This window comes from Phoenix dactylifera, unplaced genomic scaffold (genome assembly GCF_009389715.1).
Source record: "Phoenix dactylifera cultivar Barhee BC4 unplaced genomic scaffold, palm_55x_up_171113_PBpolish2nd_filt_p 000277F, whole genome shotgun sequence".
In the NCBI taxonomy this organism is placed as follows: Eukaryota; Viridiplantae; Streptophyta; class Magnoliopsida; order Arecales; family Arecaceae; genus Phoenix; species Phoenix dactylifera.
The window spans coordinates 468,446-485,812 of record NW_024067762.1 but is presented as its reverse complement, the minus strand read 5'-3'; positions in this window follow the sequence as shown (position 1 = coordinate 485,812).

The window sequence follows — 17,367 nt, the reverse complement described above, 5'->3', positions numbered from 1 at the left end:
TGGTCGACTCAGCAAGGTGCCTCCACTTAGCTCAAGGAGCGTTGTCGGGGGACGCGGAATGTTGCCGAAAAGTCGCAGAGATGTCGCCACGAGATCAAGGGAGACTTGGTTCACGGTCGACTCAGCAGCGCCCAGCAGTGCTTCCCGAGGTCGAGGGGGCTTGGGCCTGCGATCGATGCAGTGGGCATCCCGACCTCAGTCGAGGGATCATGCGCGAGGTCGAGAGAGCCGGGGGTTCGCTGTCGACTCTGCGATACTTTTCGAGGTCGAGGGAGCCAGAGGCTCGCTGTTGACTCAGCAGGGCACCCCAATCTTAGTTGAGGGATCATGCGCGAGGTCGAGGGAGCCGGGAGCTCGCTGTCGACTCTGCGATGCTTTCCGAGACCGAGGGAGCCGGGGGCTCGCTGTCGACTCAGCGGGGCATCCCAACTTTAGTTGAGGGATCATGCACAAGATCGAGGGAGACAGGAGCTCGCTGTCGACTCTGCGATGCTTTCCGAGGCCGAGGGAGCCGGAGGCCTGCTGTCGACTTAGGCGGGGCATCCCAACCTTAGTTGAGGGATGATGTGCGAGGTCAAGGGAGCCGGGAGCTCGCTGTCGACTCTGCGATGCTTTTCGAAGCCGAGGGAGCCGAAGGCTCGCTGTCGACTCAACGGGGCATCCAGCCTTAGTTGAGGGATCATGTGCGAGGTCGAAGGAGCCAGGAGCTCGCTGTCGACTCTGCGATGCTTTCCGAGGCCGAGGGAGCTGGGGGCTCGCTGTCGACTCAACGGGGCATCCCAACCTTAGTCGGGATCTTTGATGGAGATGGAGACCGAATCTTGGAGTTATCACGGTGGAGTATGCCGAGCTTGGCTGGGGCATTCGAACTTGGCCGGGTATACGAACTTGGTCGGGTATCCGGACTTGGCTGGGCATCTTGAAGTTCACAAGTAGATTAACATCAGAAAAAGTATCGAGTAATTGAAGGAGAGCTGTAAGTAGAATAACATGAGGAAGAGTGTTAATTATGCTCTCAAACATCAGAGGCCCTTGGGGGCTCTACTGGTAATACATCCAGAGATTTTAGGAGTTCCAGCTTCGGAGAATGGAGGTCCCTTCAAGAGACTCCAATTTGTAAGCTCCGGACCGTTGGACTCGAGTGATTCGGTACGACCCTTCCCAATTTGGGAAAAGCTTTCCTTGTTCAGTAGGTTGCGAAGCTTCAGCTCTCCTCAGGACGAGGTCCCCCACCTTGAAGAGCTTGACTTTCACCTTGGAGTTGTAGTATTGTGCCGCTTTTCATTGTTATCTTATCATGTGGACTTGGGCAGCCTCCCTTATCTCTTCGATAAGATCCAAATTGCTTCTGAGTCGGGATGAGTTGGAGGCTTCATCATAATTCTCCACCCTTAGCGATGGAAGCCCGATCTCCAAGGAGATGACAGCTTCCGTTCCGTAGGCTAGATTAAAGGGGGTCTCGCCGGTAGGGAGTCGGAATGTGGTTATGTATGCTCAGAGAACATTATAGAGATCTTCGACCCATTGCGCTTTGGCTCGTTCAAGTCTGGCTTTAAGTCCTTGGAGGATGGTGCGGTTTGTCACCTCGGTTTCTCCATTCGTCTGTGGATGAGCGACCGAGGTGAAGCGGTGGTCGATACCGAGCTCGCCTTTGTATAGAAGGTATCGAGAAGCCTGACACCTAATCCGGCGGTCTTCGAGCTCGTCATTGGGGAGGATTTTGCTCTGCAGGCAGGCGACGAATGCGTCTATCCAGCTCGGCTCGATCTCGATGCAGAGAGCTGGTTCAGGCTCTTCGATGCTAGGTGCCTGGAGATACTCGAGCACTGTTGTCTTCGAGAGCTCGCTCATGCGGGATGTCGCTAATTTTGACAGTTGGTATGCTCTTGCATTCTCCGCCCTGGGGATGTGCTGGATGTCGAAGGAGCCCAGCATGGGGGTGAGGTCTCGGACCTTTTGGAAATACTTCTGCATTGAAGGCTCCCTTGCTTCGAAGTTCCCCAAGATCTGGCTCACGACCAGTTGAGAGTCGTTGAAGGCCTTCAAGCTTCCGACCTTCAGCTCTTTTGCCAGCTTCAGCCCGGCAATAAGCGCCTCATACTCCGTCTCATTGTTTGAGGTGGAGAATTCGAAGCGTAGGGTCTGCTCTGCAACTACCCTGTCTGGACTGGTGAGGATGAGGCCCGCTCCGCTACCCCCCGAGGTTGAGGAGCCGTTGACATGTAGAACCCATGGCTGCCCTGGGGTCTCTTCTGTTAGTGTGAGCTCGGGCTCGAGATCATCAGGCAGAGTACATTCAACAATGAAATCGGCGAGCACTTGGGCCTTAACTGCGGGCCTCGGGCGGTATTCGAAGTCAAATTCTTCGAGATTCACCGCCCACTTTGCGATCCTCCCCGCGCGATCCGACCGCTGCAGAACTGGCTTTATGGGCTGGTCGGTCAGTATGGCCACGGTATGGGCCTGAAAGTAGGGTCGGAGCCATCGAGTCGAGATGAACAGAGCATAAGTCATTTTCTCCAGCTTGGAGTATCGGATCTCGGCATCCCTCAGGACCCGGCTGGTATAGTACACCGGCCTTTGAGACTTGTCTTCTTCTCGGATCAGTACCGAGCTCACCGCTACCGGGGGGATGGCCAGGTACAGAAAGAAAAGCTCGCCTTGCTGAGGCTTAGTGAGGAGCGGAGGGGAGGCAAGATAGTGTCTGAGCTCTTCGAAGGCTTGCTGGCATTCTTCGGACCACAGGAAGTCCTTCGGCTGCTTGAGGATCTTGAAGAATGGGAGGCATCGTTCGGCCAATTTGGAGACGAACCTTCCCAGGGCTGCAACTCGCTCGGTAAGCTGTTGTACCTCCTTGACCGTCTTTGGCGGCACCATTTCTTGCAGTTCTCGGATCTTCTCAGGGTTCGCTTTGATTCCGCATTAGGTTATCACGAAACCGAGGAACTTGCCCGAGGTAACTCCGAAGGCGCACTTGGCGGGGTTGAGCTTCATTCGATACTTCCTAAGGGTGGAGAAAGCTTCATTGAGATCAGCTATGTGGTGCTCCGCTGTCCGGCTCTTCACCAACATGTCGTGTATATAAACCTCCATGTTTCGGCCTATTTGATCTTTAAAGACCTGACTGACCAGCCTCTGATATGTCGCTCCGGCATTCTTCAGCTCGAACGACATCACTTTGTAGCAGTAGAGGCCCTTGTCAGGAATGAAGGCCATTTTTTTCTCGTCCTCGGGCGCCATTCGGATTTGATTGTACCCTGAGAAGGCATCCATGAAGGTCAGCAGTTGGTGTCCCGAGGTAGAGTCGACGAACTGGTAGATATTGGGAAGAGGAAAGTTGTCCTTTGGATAGGCTTTGTTCAAGTCGGTGTAATCCACGCACATGCGCCATTTTTCGTGATCCTTCTTCACGAGGACTACATTGGCGAGCCAGTTGGGGTAGGAGACTTCTCGGATGAAGCCGACCTTGAGGAGTTTGTCCACCTCCTCGGCCGCCGCTCGCTATCGCTCCGACGCAGAGCCCCGTTTCTTCTATCTTATAGGCTTGCAGGTTGGTTTCAACTGGAGTCGGTGAACCATGACATCGGGGTCTATTCCCGGCATATCCGTGGGCGACCAGGCGAAGACATTCATATTGGACTGGAGGAACGCGATCAGATGATTTCTCTCGCGCGAGCTCAGGCCGGAGCTAATCTACACAGTTAGCTCTGGGCAGTCTTTTCTTAAGGGGATTTGGATGAGGAGCTCACCAGGTTCTACTCGTTCTCTTTGAGGCTCGTCTCGCACCTCCAGGGTTTCAATGGGCAGGACCCGGTCCGACACTTGGGCTGGCGCCTCAATTGGTTGTTCTGTCGGCTCGGTTCTTTGGCTGGTTGTTTAGCTTTGAGGGTCGCTATGTAGCATTGCTTGGCTATCATCTGATCCCCGCGAGCTTCGCCTACTCCTTCTTTGGTAGGGAACCGTACGAGCAAGTGATATGTCGAGACTACGACTCGGAGAGCGTTGAGCCCTGGTCGTCCAAGGATGGCGTTGTAGACTGAGGGTAGGCGGACTACTAGGAAGTCCATCCTCATGGTGCTCTCTCGAGGGGCGAGCCTAATCATAACAAGTAGGCTAATCTCCCCTTCAACTGGGACTGAATTTTTGGTGAATCCAACCAGTGGAGCATTCATTCTTCGGAGCTGGCTTTCAGTCATTCCCATTTTTTGGAAGGCATCATAATACAGAATGTTTGCTGAGCTTCCATTATCAACCAAAACACGCTTTACATCAAACTTATTTATGACAATGGAGACGACCACAGAGTCATCATGAGGAGTCTCAACTCCTTTCAAGTGCTCATCCGAGAATGAGATGGCTTCAGAAATGCGTTGACGCTTCAGAGGGAAACTTCTCCCGGTCGATTCTCCAGCCGAGCTCCCTTCGGTCGGGCCTCTTCCTATAATGTTGATGGTGCCGGCGATGAGCTTGTTGTCATTTGGACCTTCGGATGGTGCTGCATTCTCCACCGGCCTTCTCTCATCATGTCGGTTCTGCACGAAAGAGCACTCCTCGGCGAATGAGGCTTCAATCTCATCTCGGAGTTGGAAGCACTCCTCTGTGTCATGGCCGTAGCCTCGATGGCCGTAGCCTCCACATCGGGGGTGGAGGGCGGAGATAGTCTCAACCTTCTATTTCAATGAGGATCTCTGCCCGAGGTGCATTAAGAGGGGTGTAGTTCCCGTACTTTTCTTGGGGCACTCGTGGCCGAGGCGGAGATCTTGGCCGAGGTGGGGATCTCGGTCGGGGCTGCGCCCGCTGCCGAGGCGGACTCCTCAATCGAGGTAGGTTCTTTTTCGGACGGGGAGACCTACTTCTCGGGTGGCCGCGCCCCTCGCGGCGTCTTTTCTACTTTTTTGAGGCCTGCTCGGTCGCGCCTCGCCTGAAGGTAATAGCCTCCTCAGCCTTCGCATACTTCCGAGCTCGGGCCAGCATCTTGGTGAAGTCGGTAGGTAAATTCTTCCCAATGGAGAAGAGGAACCTGTAGGATTGAGCTCCTGTCTTCAGCGTTGATATGGCTATCGACTGATCGAGCTCGCGGACCTCCCAGGTTGCAGCGGTGAAACGGTCGAGGTAGTCTTTAAGAGACTCTCCCTCCCTCTGCTTGATGTCGAAAAGGGAGTCCGACGTTCGCCGTTGGCATCGGCTGGCAGCAAAGTTGGTGCCGAACTGCCTGCCGAGCTGTTCAAAGGAGGACATGGTGCTCGGCTTTAGTCCGGAGAACCAAAGCCGAGCCGTTGCTCGGAGTGTCGCAGGAAAGGCCTTGCATAGCACGGCCTCTGAGGACCCTTGCAGTGCCATGAGGGGCCCGATAGCTCTTCATGTGGTCGAGGGGGTCGGTAGTCCCATTGTAGGGCTCTACTTGGGGCATTTTGAACCATGATGGGACCGGTTCCTCCTCAATCTGGCGGAAGAAAGGTGACTTGGTGGATAACTCAAAGTCACCCTCGCGCCTTGTCTTCTGGTTGTGGAGCGCCTCGATCTGCCGCTCGAGCCGCTCGACCTTCCTGTTGAGTTCCCCACCCTGGGGAATTGCCACGGTGGTCTGCTCCGGTGCTGGTTCGCCTGGAGCCGACTCTACCTCTGAGGGCTGTGGCCATCTGTCCGGGTGCCTTCCTAGTGGTTCTCTTCGGGGAGACGCCCAGGTTGAATCATGATAGCCATGCCGTTCCGCGTTGTTGACCCTCGAGGAGTCATGGGGATTTTGCCCCTGGAGAGCCGGTTCCTCCAAAGGGGGGCCCGGTTGGGCCTGAATTTGTGGAGGCGGCATAGGAGGGGCCTCCACACGTTACAGGCCTTGGACAGCGGCGGCCAAGGCTTGTACTTGCTGCACCAGGATATCGAACTGCTCCGGTTGGACTTGAGGAACTGGATCCGCCGGAGGCCTCGGTGGTGAGTTCTGGACTGAGTGTCCGGAACTTGGTGCACGGTGGCAGGAGGCGTTGGAGGCTTCTTTGCTTCTTAGCTCATGATCACGACTCGGTGCCCTTCCTCTAGCGCCAACTGTTGCTGGAAATTGGACCTAGGGGTGACCACCTGACTGAGAAGAAGGAACTCCGGTGCGAATGGTACGTCGGCGGGCTGCGCCCTCCGGGAGACCTGCAAAAAGTCGGTGGCCGGGGCTTCCGACACCGGCCCTCCGATGCTTAAGCCAGAGGGGGCTTAATTTGGAGAAGGAGGTGGACTGTATACAGGAGTCTAAAAATCAAAATCCCCCTTGAAGGGGAGGAAGTTTTCCTTTTATAGAGGGGATACAGGGTTACCTGTGATGTGACTGGGCAAATCAAATGAGATACTGTCATGATTGGGCGTAATCGTGTGAATTAATGAATTGCCGTGGGTGACTGGACGGAGTTGAGTGAGTCAACTGGTTGCCGTGGATGGTTTGGAATTTTGAGTAAGCGAGAGATCCGTGGAGGCCATGTGCATTAATTGTCGAGTAAGCCGGAGATCCGTGGAGACCATGCACGTTAATTGTTGACAGTCGTTCAGGCGGAGATTCCGGTATTGGATCCTAGATGAGGAGGAGAGAGGCTTGACTTCCGGTGGAGTGGAGAGCCCTGCTTCATTCTTTGACTGGGCTTTCTTCGGAGTTGAGGTCGGTCAGGTTTGGCTTGGCCGAGACCAGGACCGCAAGGCCGCAAGGCTTCGAGCTCTGAGGTCGGGGATGCCGGGGTCGGGCGCCTCGAGGTCAGGTGCATCCGAAGGTTGTTGCCGGGGCGTCTGCCATCACATACTGGCGATGCGTCCACGTGTTTCGGGGCAATCCGTTTTTCCCCCCAACAATAATAATTCGCTTATTAAACTTATGCTGACAAGTGAAAGTTTAGATGAAAAGTTGGCAGGAAAAATTGACAATCCAAATCAAAGTTTTCAGACAGCTAGCACGCTTGCATGCGTCCACCGCCCCCTCCCTCCAATCCTTCCCTTTTCTAATAGAGTGGTACAAGAGAAGTTATTCCAAGGTGTTACCTCTCCCACGTCGCAGGACTAAATTATCCCATATGTAAAGACAAATGAGTGTTCTGCCCTTTTTCTCTCCTTTTTTTTTCCTATGTAGGAATAAAGGATTGCATGAATGCCCAATCAAAAGGAAAAATAACAATAACAATAATCTTGTTAACTCAATAGTAACAGGCTGAGTCCGGATTAAGAGATCTGATGGAAAATTGCAGTCCAAATAAAGCTCTCAAACAGTTAGCATCCATCCCTTGCAACCAATCAACAATTCAGTGGCCTCCATGAAAGGTTTGGAAAATTAGAACATAGGGCACGGAGTCCAACTATTGGAAAGAGTGTATAAAATATGGATGGCAAATAGGGTCTTATATTTTACCAAAAAAGAAACATAGCATCTTATTACTATATACATAAATCTACTGTCACTAATGTCATAGGAGAAAGTTTTTTTTCTCTTTCTTTCTTTTAATAGAATGCCATAAGTAAAATTATCGGCAAGTTTTATTGATAAGAATGTCCCCAAAATAGTGCTGAGAGTCCACTGCTTGTTCTTTTTATATTAGAATTTCATTTCTAGTTTATTTTGTTTCTTATTCCAATACCAATTGGAATAGTTTGTTTTTAGTGCTAGTCGACTTTAGTAAGATTAAGCATTGGGTTTAACATATTTGAATTTTTTGTCGGAGTGGTCTTATAAATAGAGGGAAAGAGTTATATGAAGAGTTAAAAGAATATTTGTAGTAAGGTGAAGCATCTTTGGGCATAGTCGTGAGAGAGAAAAAGAGAGTGGGAGTTTTATTTGTTTGTGAGAGGGCCATATTATTTGCTATTTATTGGTGTTCATGATGAATCCTAGGCCAGCACGATTGATCTACTCTACATAACATGATATTCTACAAATAGCAGCCCTTTCAAATCCTTGGACAAAAAAATGCTAAACCAAAATGAAAATAGGAAAGCAAGTCTAAAGAGTTGAAATTAGCGTCACAAATCTTTTGCTTACAGAAAGATTGCTAGGCAGGTGTAGGGCCCTTTATTCCTATCAACATTTGATAGGAAACGAATCATCAAGGGGTTTTCTAATTTTCTATTTGCCAAAGCTTAACAGGGTGTATTTATGAGGTCTGTGCTCATCATGAGTAAGGCTATTATGTTCATGCTAATTTAAGTTGACAAGTAGCAATGACCCACATGCAAGTTCACATCTAACCACTGAAGCTAATGTGCATTGTTGATTGATAATTGATTCTTGATAAGGATAAATTTCAATACAACAAAATCGTAATTTCATCCTAGTAGGATATGTTGATAAGAAGATGTTCTTGAATTTACAGTGGATGCGTCATTCTTCTCACAGCCTTATTAGGCCATATGTAAAGTTTCCACAAGTGTTGGACAAGAGAGGAGTCGTAAGTCATGGTCATAAGATGTCTTGATGTTTACAGTGCTCAAAACACGGTGAATCATTGTCATTCTCTTGTCGCAGTTTTGATTGGCTTTTCATGTCTAAGTCCCCTTTCTTCTGGACAAGTCATGATCATTCATGAAATAACCTAATTTAGTTCTAGAAAGTTTGTGAATATTATTCCAATTCTAGGCTAGAAATCTGGATGACATGAGGCATAATTATCATTAGGGGTGCAAATGGGACAGATCAGGTCGGGTCATGAGTGGCCCTGTTCCAACTCGATTTCTTATTCGGATTCTAATTTTGGATCCAGACCCAACCCAATAGAAGATCGGATCGGATCAGGTTGGGTCCACCTCTATAATTTTTGCCCCAATGGGTTATTCTGGTCGGATTGGGTTTATGTATAACCCAGACCCAACTCAAAAAATTTGGGTTCGATTCGAGTCCGGGTCGAGTTAACCCATTCAGGACTTCAAAATTTGTTTTTACCTCCGCGGGCTGCGTTTCGTGGGCCCAAATAGTTTTATAGATTTGGATCGGATCGGAGGATTAAAAGCCTAAAATTACTTAAATTTCAAATGGATTGGGTCGGGCTGGATTTGAATTCAGTAAACCTAGGCCCGACCTAGAAAATAGAACGAGTCCAATTTTTGGACCCGGCCCGCCCCCACAATCCTCCAAAACTGGTTGGATTGGATCATGGGTTAACCCAACCCATTTGCAGCCTAATATATGCATATAACCATATCAGAATGAGTTATTTAAATTTGATAATTTGTTTGTCAAGTCAACAATGCAAAACTTCAGCATAGGTACTTGGTTTTTTCGTAATATCCTACAATAAAAACATTAGTTGTAATACAACTAATAACCCACAGGCCACAGATTATATTTATATATCACATCACATCATATCACATCACATCATATTATATAATTAACCATGACAATCACCTGGTATTACTTTTCCTCGTCCCCCACAAACCTACCTCGGTTCTAAATGGGCCAAGAAGCTCATCAGTGAAGAACCTTACAGGTGGGGAAAAAGGAGCATCAACCTCTTATTCATGTCACGCTACTGAATTATTGAAACGTCAGGGAGGAGGAAGACCTGTTAGTCTCTTAAAAGATGGCATCACGGTGCACAGGCCCACAAGCTTAAATGCGAACCTCGGGTGGCCCCTCAGGTGTTTAAATAAATGGAGCAAAGAGCCAAGGACGCTGGTGGCGAAGTTTCAAAGTGCATACGGCATCTTGCTATGCGTCTGCGGAGCAAGCCAGGGACCCACAAGGAAACCCTTTCGTCCATCTACTTGTTCACTTGTAACACGGCACATGTTGTGGTCCTCAATAGTCCCATGGTATATATACTTATAAATCATTAACCTAAATCTAACAAGAGGAGACCACAGCTTCATGTCTCATACTCTTATTCCCATTATCCTTTAGAATAGTGTACTTGGGTCATGATAGCTCCATCTAAACCATATACAATGATTAAAAGAACGCTAATAAAATCTTAAGGAAATGCCTTTCAGATCTTTGGAACCTTCCCTTCCTATATTTAACATTATGTACTGAGACTATAACCATTGCTTTGTTTTGATGCTGGCATTATAACTATGCTTCAAATCGCATAGAATGATCAACCAAGTACTATTATAGTAGTCTTAGATGATGCATTTCGTGACGCCGAACCTTCCAATCTTATATTAGTGCTAATGTTCTAACTAATCCTAACCGATGGTGCATTTATTTAGTGCATTGTTGGTGCACCGGATATCGCCATATACCGCCATTCGATCAAATCGATGGAGTGCATGTTGAGGGTTTGGACCACTGTGGGGGAGTTTGATATTAGTTAGGTGCTCCCAAGTGTCCGTTGAATGGGTCTTATCTGTATGTGGTCCTGGGATCTTAGGCTCAGTGCTAAGTTCAGCTGACCTTGTCGGTGGTCCAACCCTATGGGGTTGAGAGGTTAAAAAGAATGGCATGAAATCAAGCCAAATATCCCATGGTTTATTTACCATAGTCTCTTGCTAGCTTCAAGAATGCAACTGCAAGACAGCCCGTGCTATTCGAGGGACCACTTAATGCGATGAGGTCTATAATGTTTTTTCCCTCTTTGATTTAGACAAATGCCATGAAGTCTGAAGTGAATTGTCTTGCATAGGTCCTGCTTATTGTGAAGTCATTTGTCTCTCTCATTTGATGATAGAATATGTAAGCATGTCTTGCTCATGCTCAAAAAAAAATTAATTATAGGGAAAATAGTATTTTGACTTCCTCAACTTTTGTCCGAGTTGCACTATCATCCTTTCATATATAAAAATTTTTAGTTCATTCTTTTTCGGTTAGCAAATCGATCCAATGGGATATCAATGTCAATCTCCGTTGACTGAATTTCAACAAAAATCTCATATAATGCTCGTGTGAGTATTAAAATTTGCTTAAATCTCCAATGCACCATTCTCCCTATCTAATTAAAGGGAAAAAAACTCTTAAACCTTTTTGCCCCCTTTGATAACTCCTTTCACATATGTTGATCTACTGGCTGCCTCATATCACCTCCTCTTCTGCTACCCATGTCTCTCATTGCTATCATCCCCCCTCTCCCCCAGTGATAATCACAATGGGACACTACAAAAAAAAGGATCTTTCTCGGCGCTTTTTTCAACCTTTACCGACGCTTATAAGCGTTGGTAAAGACCCGACCGTCGCTATTCAAAGCGTCGCCGAAGCGTCGACGATACCTGAGTGGGAAAAATTTTTTCCGACGCGGCTGGGAAGCGTTGCAAAAGGTCGGTTTTTAGCGACGCTTTTTAGCAACGCTTAAAAGCGTCGGCGTTAGCCCTACGTTTTTAAAAAAAATATATATTTTTCATCGGGGACTTGCTGTCCCCGATGGTTCTTGGCTTAAGCTTCAGGGTGGGCCGCTAGAGCTTCATAGCAGGAGATTACTGGGAATTGCAAATCAAGATCGACAGCAGATGTCACCAACAAAACCCGCGATTGAAGATACAGCTTGATTCTAATTACTGGGAATTGCAAATACCTTGGTGTATTCAAATTTCACCCGACGTCGTATTCACTAGCGTTGCATCCCTTGGCCCCGATGGTGACCAGGAGAAGCTTCATGGCAACCTCATCTTCCATAGAGTTCTCCCCGGTCAGGAACTCCAGCTCGGCGTCGCTGATCTACTCTCTGACCTCTGCGGGCGACGGCCAAAGGGGCAGCCGGAGATTGGGGTCGTAGGAGAGCAGAGCACCAGCTTCCTTGGCCACCTCCATCGCCCTCAGATGCGCCGATTTGCAGGGTTCCACAATCAAGAAAATGAAAAACAAAAAAACAATACCGGAAGAACTAGAAAAATTAAAAAATCAGAACATACTCTTCTCTCCCGATCTCCTTCTCCAGATGCCTTCGAGCCCTTCGAACGTTCCTTGGGGCCTGATCCAATTTCTTCTCTGCCACGAGCTGCGGCCTGGGCCTCCGATGAGCGGAGGGTCAGAGGAGGAGGAGTTCTTGGAGGGAGATGGGGCTGCAAGGGTGGATGGAGAGGTGAGGGGGAGATGAAACTTACGAGATGGACGGGGGCCTCCATCTACCTGCATCCATGGCCGCTCATCTCGTCGGACCACAGCCCGCCCGCTGTCACCGCCATATCCTCAGCTCGGAGGGGGTAGAACACCTTTCTCGATGGCCACCGTCGTCCTCGAAGCTCGGAGGGGGAGGGGGATCCGAAGTAGAGGGGTAGCCAACTTGGATCGGGGAGGAAGGAGGGGGGATGGCGGCTGGGTGAAAGGGTTAGGGTTTGTGAAAAAAGGCAGAGGATCGGGGAGGAAAAAGGAGGGATCCGCGCGTTGGGTGCGGTTTGGTCTCCGACGACGCTTTAAAGCGTCGTCGTATTCAAATTTCACCCGACGCTACATAAAAGCGTCGTTCTATTTTAGCGGCCTGTCAAAATTGGCCGACGCTAAAGCGTCGGCGGAGAAGAGTCGGCAAAACTCCATTTTCTTGTAGTGGGAGCCTCCACTGTCATTGTTGCTATCGTAGGAAGTTTGCTTCACCAAAATAGTCTGGGTCACCTCCATCACTGCTAGCGACAAGAACTACCTCTGAGACCTCGTCCCTTTATCTCTCTCTGCTGCCTCTTTTTTCTTATTATCTCTTCTCCTACTTTTCTTCTTTTCTCTTACCCTGTTTTTTTCCTCCACCTCCTCTCCTGGCTCCTATCCTCTACACTTTAGCACATCATCCCTGACCTAATTTTCTTCTACCCCCTCCAAAATCCTCTATATACACTCTCCTACTTCCACTCCCTTTTCCTCTACATACAATTCCCACCTTTTTTCCTCCATCTCAAGCTCAAAATCCTTACCACTACTATTGCCATGACTCTTCTCATGGAGGAGACTGCCATTAGGCGCAAGTACAAGGTGAAGGAGCTTTTTTAGGCTGATTTTGGCTGCCTCAAGATATAGCACGCTGAGGTTGAGATGCCTAGGCTCATGGCCCACCATTTCGTATTCAACCCCTCCTAGCTCTTCAAGGGCACTTGTATCTCCCGGTCCCTTCATATGACCATCTAGGGCACCGCCTTTATCGAGACACTAACCTCCCTCGATGTCAAACTCCATTGGTGCTCCTACAAAAATCTTCCCCACCCATTGCTTGCGACTCTGCGGTCATCTTCGCTTGGAATGGTGAGACAGTGACACCATGCCCATCATCCATGAGAAGGTCAACACCAAGGAGCTCAAGAAGACTGGCAAGATGCTGGACCGTGGCACCTCCTAATGATTCTAAGTTCCAGATCGTGCTTGGGCTCATTAAGAACAACCTCAATGTGGATCTAGAGAAGTACGCCAAGATGAAGGAGAGGCTTATTGGCATCCATGAGGAGATGGCCACTGACATAAATAGGAGGGGGCGGAGGGGGTGCAATCAAGCAGGGTGGGTACAAGAGTGGGAGATAGATGAGACGATAGCAACGATGCTAGAGTTGGAGTCACGACTGAGAGGGAGAGGTTAGCAAGCAAGGAAGAGCTTAAGCGCTAGTAGAAGGTCAGGCTTGGTGAGGTTGAAGGTATGTAGCCGCCTAGCTTATGCTTGATCTAGCAGAGTCATCACTTCGAGGCCTCGATCTCGTGGAAGATTAGGAAAACATGCACAAAGATGATGGAGAGGCTCTTGTGGCTGCTCATAGTGGCAAGGGTTAGGGTGGAGGTAAAGGCATAGAGGGTGAAGAGGTCGGCAAAGATGGTAAAGGCGAGTATAAGGTGATGGAGGGCTGAGCACACTACAATAAAAAATAATATACTTGATGAAAAAAATCGTCACAAAAAAAAATCATTTTTTTATTAAAAGTTTTTGATGAAGAAAATAATTTGTTATAATGCTCGCCAGAAAAAGTGGATCACTAAAGATATATAGAGACAATAGAAATATTTTATCAATAAATATATATTAATTATTACAAAAATATATTTGTCACCAATTGGTAAAATATTTGGTGATGATAGTTTTAGTTGCAAGAAATTGATAATTTTATCACGATATGATATATTTTTTATCACTAAACTTTAATCTATAGTGATGTAAACAAACTCGTCATTAAAGAGATTATATTATTGTGATAAAATTATTCATCATAAAAGATTAAAAAAAATCATCCCTAAAGGATATTCTTCGTCACTAAATATAGTCAATAGTGATGTAAATAAACTCATTCATCAGCAAGGTTATATTTTTATGATAATATTGTTTGTCACAAAAAGTAAGAAAATTTCGTCAATAAAAAAATCAATAAATCTTAAAGCTGTCCAAGAAATTGAAGCCAAAATCTCTTAAATTATTACATGCTGCTCAACCACTACGATAATACTAAATTCTAATAAATAATTATGATTTATTATACTTATTCAAACTTATTCATATTATCAAAATATGTTCATTCAAATGTCTTATGATAATTCATATTTTTAATAATTTGTTTGTTTCATATAGAGTTCTGACAAAAACATGATTAATCTTATTTTATTCTTAAAATATTTTGAAAATTTTTTATTTAAAATAGTTTGAAAAATAAATACTTTACATATTCCAATATTTACATATACTTTTTATTCATGCTGCAATTAAAAAGTAATAATGATATTTAACATAGAAAACTTTAATATTTTAATAGTTTAATTTTTATTATATTTGTAATTCAAATTAGGATAGATTAGTAATCCGAACCTTAGTTGAATCAGACTAAATATAAGATTTAATATTTAATTTGTAGACTATTATCTAATTATTACAACTTTGGTACCATATTTATGGTAGCAATTTTTTTTATAAATATAATTTTTGTTACTAAAAAATTAGTAACATTAATTAGTTTACAAACTTTGGATTTTGTCAACAAAATTGTAATTCTTAGTGATTTAATTTTATTGTCACTAACAATAGTTAATATTTAATTTCTATATATTTTGAATGATAATTATAGTAATATTTAGTGATATAATGGCTTTTATCGGGAATTGTGCAAGTTGTTAGTGAGAATAATTTTTTGTTACGGCTTAGTAAAAATTTTCATACAAAAATTTTCTCAAAATTATGAAATATTCACATCATACTTGTGATGCTGAAATTTTTCTGTGAAAATAATTTTTATTAGTAAAAATTACTAACAATAATTTTGTGACAATACTTTACTATCTCACAAAATTTACAATCATTGGTGATGCTATTATTTTTATCACAAATGGTAGAAGTGGCCAATTTCTAAATTTTTAAAATAAAATAAAAAATAGATGATGAGAAATTTAGGTCACCAAAAGTATAAAAAATATTTAGTGTTTGAAGCTATTTCATCACAAAATTTACAAATTTTTAGTGATGATAAACTTTATCACTATATAGGAAGAATTGTTACAAAAAAAATCCCTCTATGGAGGGAATTGGCATGGGATGTTTGGTGTCACTATTATTTTTGTCTTGAAAAAAGCTTAATTTTTTTTTACTTTTTAAAAATAAAACAAGAATAGGTGACGAGAAATTTAAGTCACTAAGAGCAAAAATATTTAGTGACTCAAGATATTTTGTTATAAATTTATTAATTTTTAATGATGATAAATTTTATCAAGTCGTCACCTTTCTTCCAGCAGAAATTGGTGCCAAATATTTAGTGATATATCTTTTCAATAAAAATAATTTTTATTATGTAAAAAATTACTAGCTCTAGTAGCATGACAAAATTATACTTTTGTTGATAAAATATCTTTTGCCAACAAATTTTTGTCACTAAAAATCTCTTCTTCTTCTTTTTTTGTAGTAGAGTAGAGCAAGATGTGGTGAAAGGTGCTGGTACTGTCACCATTCCTGAAGGAGACGGAGCCTGTGGTTTGGGCGGTGACGCAATTTGCAAGGCAAGGATTTGCCTGTGGTTGGGGGTGGAGGCGAAGAGGGATGACGTTGGGGCGGTGACACAATTTGCCGTCGTTCTTGGGTTTTTTGGTCCAAGGCAAGGATTTAAAAATTCAGGAGAAGCTTCAGTTTGGTTTTCCATTGTATTGAAATTATTGTGCCATGAAGACGCTAGAAAAGTCCCATTAAATGAAGTCCAAATACTCAACGGTCACTGTAGAAAGATCCCAAGGGTCTATTTTTGTACTTATGAAGGGTTCATCTCTTGTAATTAAATGAGCAAAGGACGTGTTAGATGTCCCCAAAACTAGTCCTACTATAATCTTATTTGTTTAGTGAGATATGAAGTGTTTGTGTGCTTCTCGAAACTTGTATTTCTTAGAACACTTTGTTGGTCCTTTACTAAGATCCTGGGCTTGCAGGCTATGGTGCTAACTACACTTTTGAAAATGGTCATATTAATTCTTTACAGAAATATGGGTAGGCTGCAAATGAGCTGAGTCTAAGGAAGCTTTCAGTTGCTCAGGCTTGGTTTGATATGTTGAAGGTGCATTCAGGCATAAGCTAAGCTTAATTACCTAAGCTTCTAATGACAAGCTTGAACAAAGATATCATTTAGTTGGGCTTGAGCTCTTACATTTATGGTCATTTAGGTTGCATCAATTATGGAATAAATTATGAAACATAATGAAAGGATAGGTATTCATTATAGGATACTTATTTTGCATGATAGGGGATTTTTTTGGTATTTGATTGGAGGGATAAGTACAGAGAATAAAGTAGATTTAATGTCCAGTAGATTTGATGTTGATTTGCATTTTATGACAGGTCCCAAATTGCTCTCTCAGTTTCTCATGTTCTAGAAAGTGGATAGAGGTAAAAAAGTAACTGAGGGGAATAACTTTCCCCTCTTTTACTATTGTAGCCTATTCCATCATTTTGGTGGAATAGAACTGTCCTTCTGACGGCCTGCCCAATTTTGAATGGAGTCTTCCCAATCGTTCTCTTTCCATTTCTTGCAAAGACAAAAGTTGACTTCACTTCCCGGGCAGGAGATTTGATCCATTTTTTGATTTTATTTGCTACCGTGTGGCCTCGGGCACAACTTACATTGAAAGACTTGATAATTTGTAAGGTTCTGCAGTTCACACCAACTATCGTATTTCGCTATATTTTTCACTGATACGAAAACTAAAATACCTTTTGCCGAGTATTGTATCTAATTACTCACCGTAGAAGTATCCCTTCTAGATATATCTCCAAAACAACTAACCAAAAACAAGAATACCTATGGCCAAGCTGAGAGCCACTCCATTGAGAGGAATGGATGCTGCTAGTTAATTAACAACTCCAGCTTCTGAAACTTCATCACCCTGAGGAACCGAGCCATCAAAGCAAATTTATAATCCACTTACTGAGGGGGTAACCAAGCAATGGATTGGTTGGTTCTCAAGGCCTCAAGTTTGAAGGAGCAGCCCAGGGACCCAAGCTGATTTCATTAACCTGTAAAAGATTCACCGACCAGTGGACTTCAACA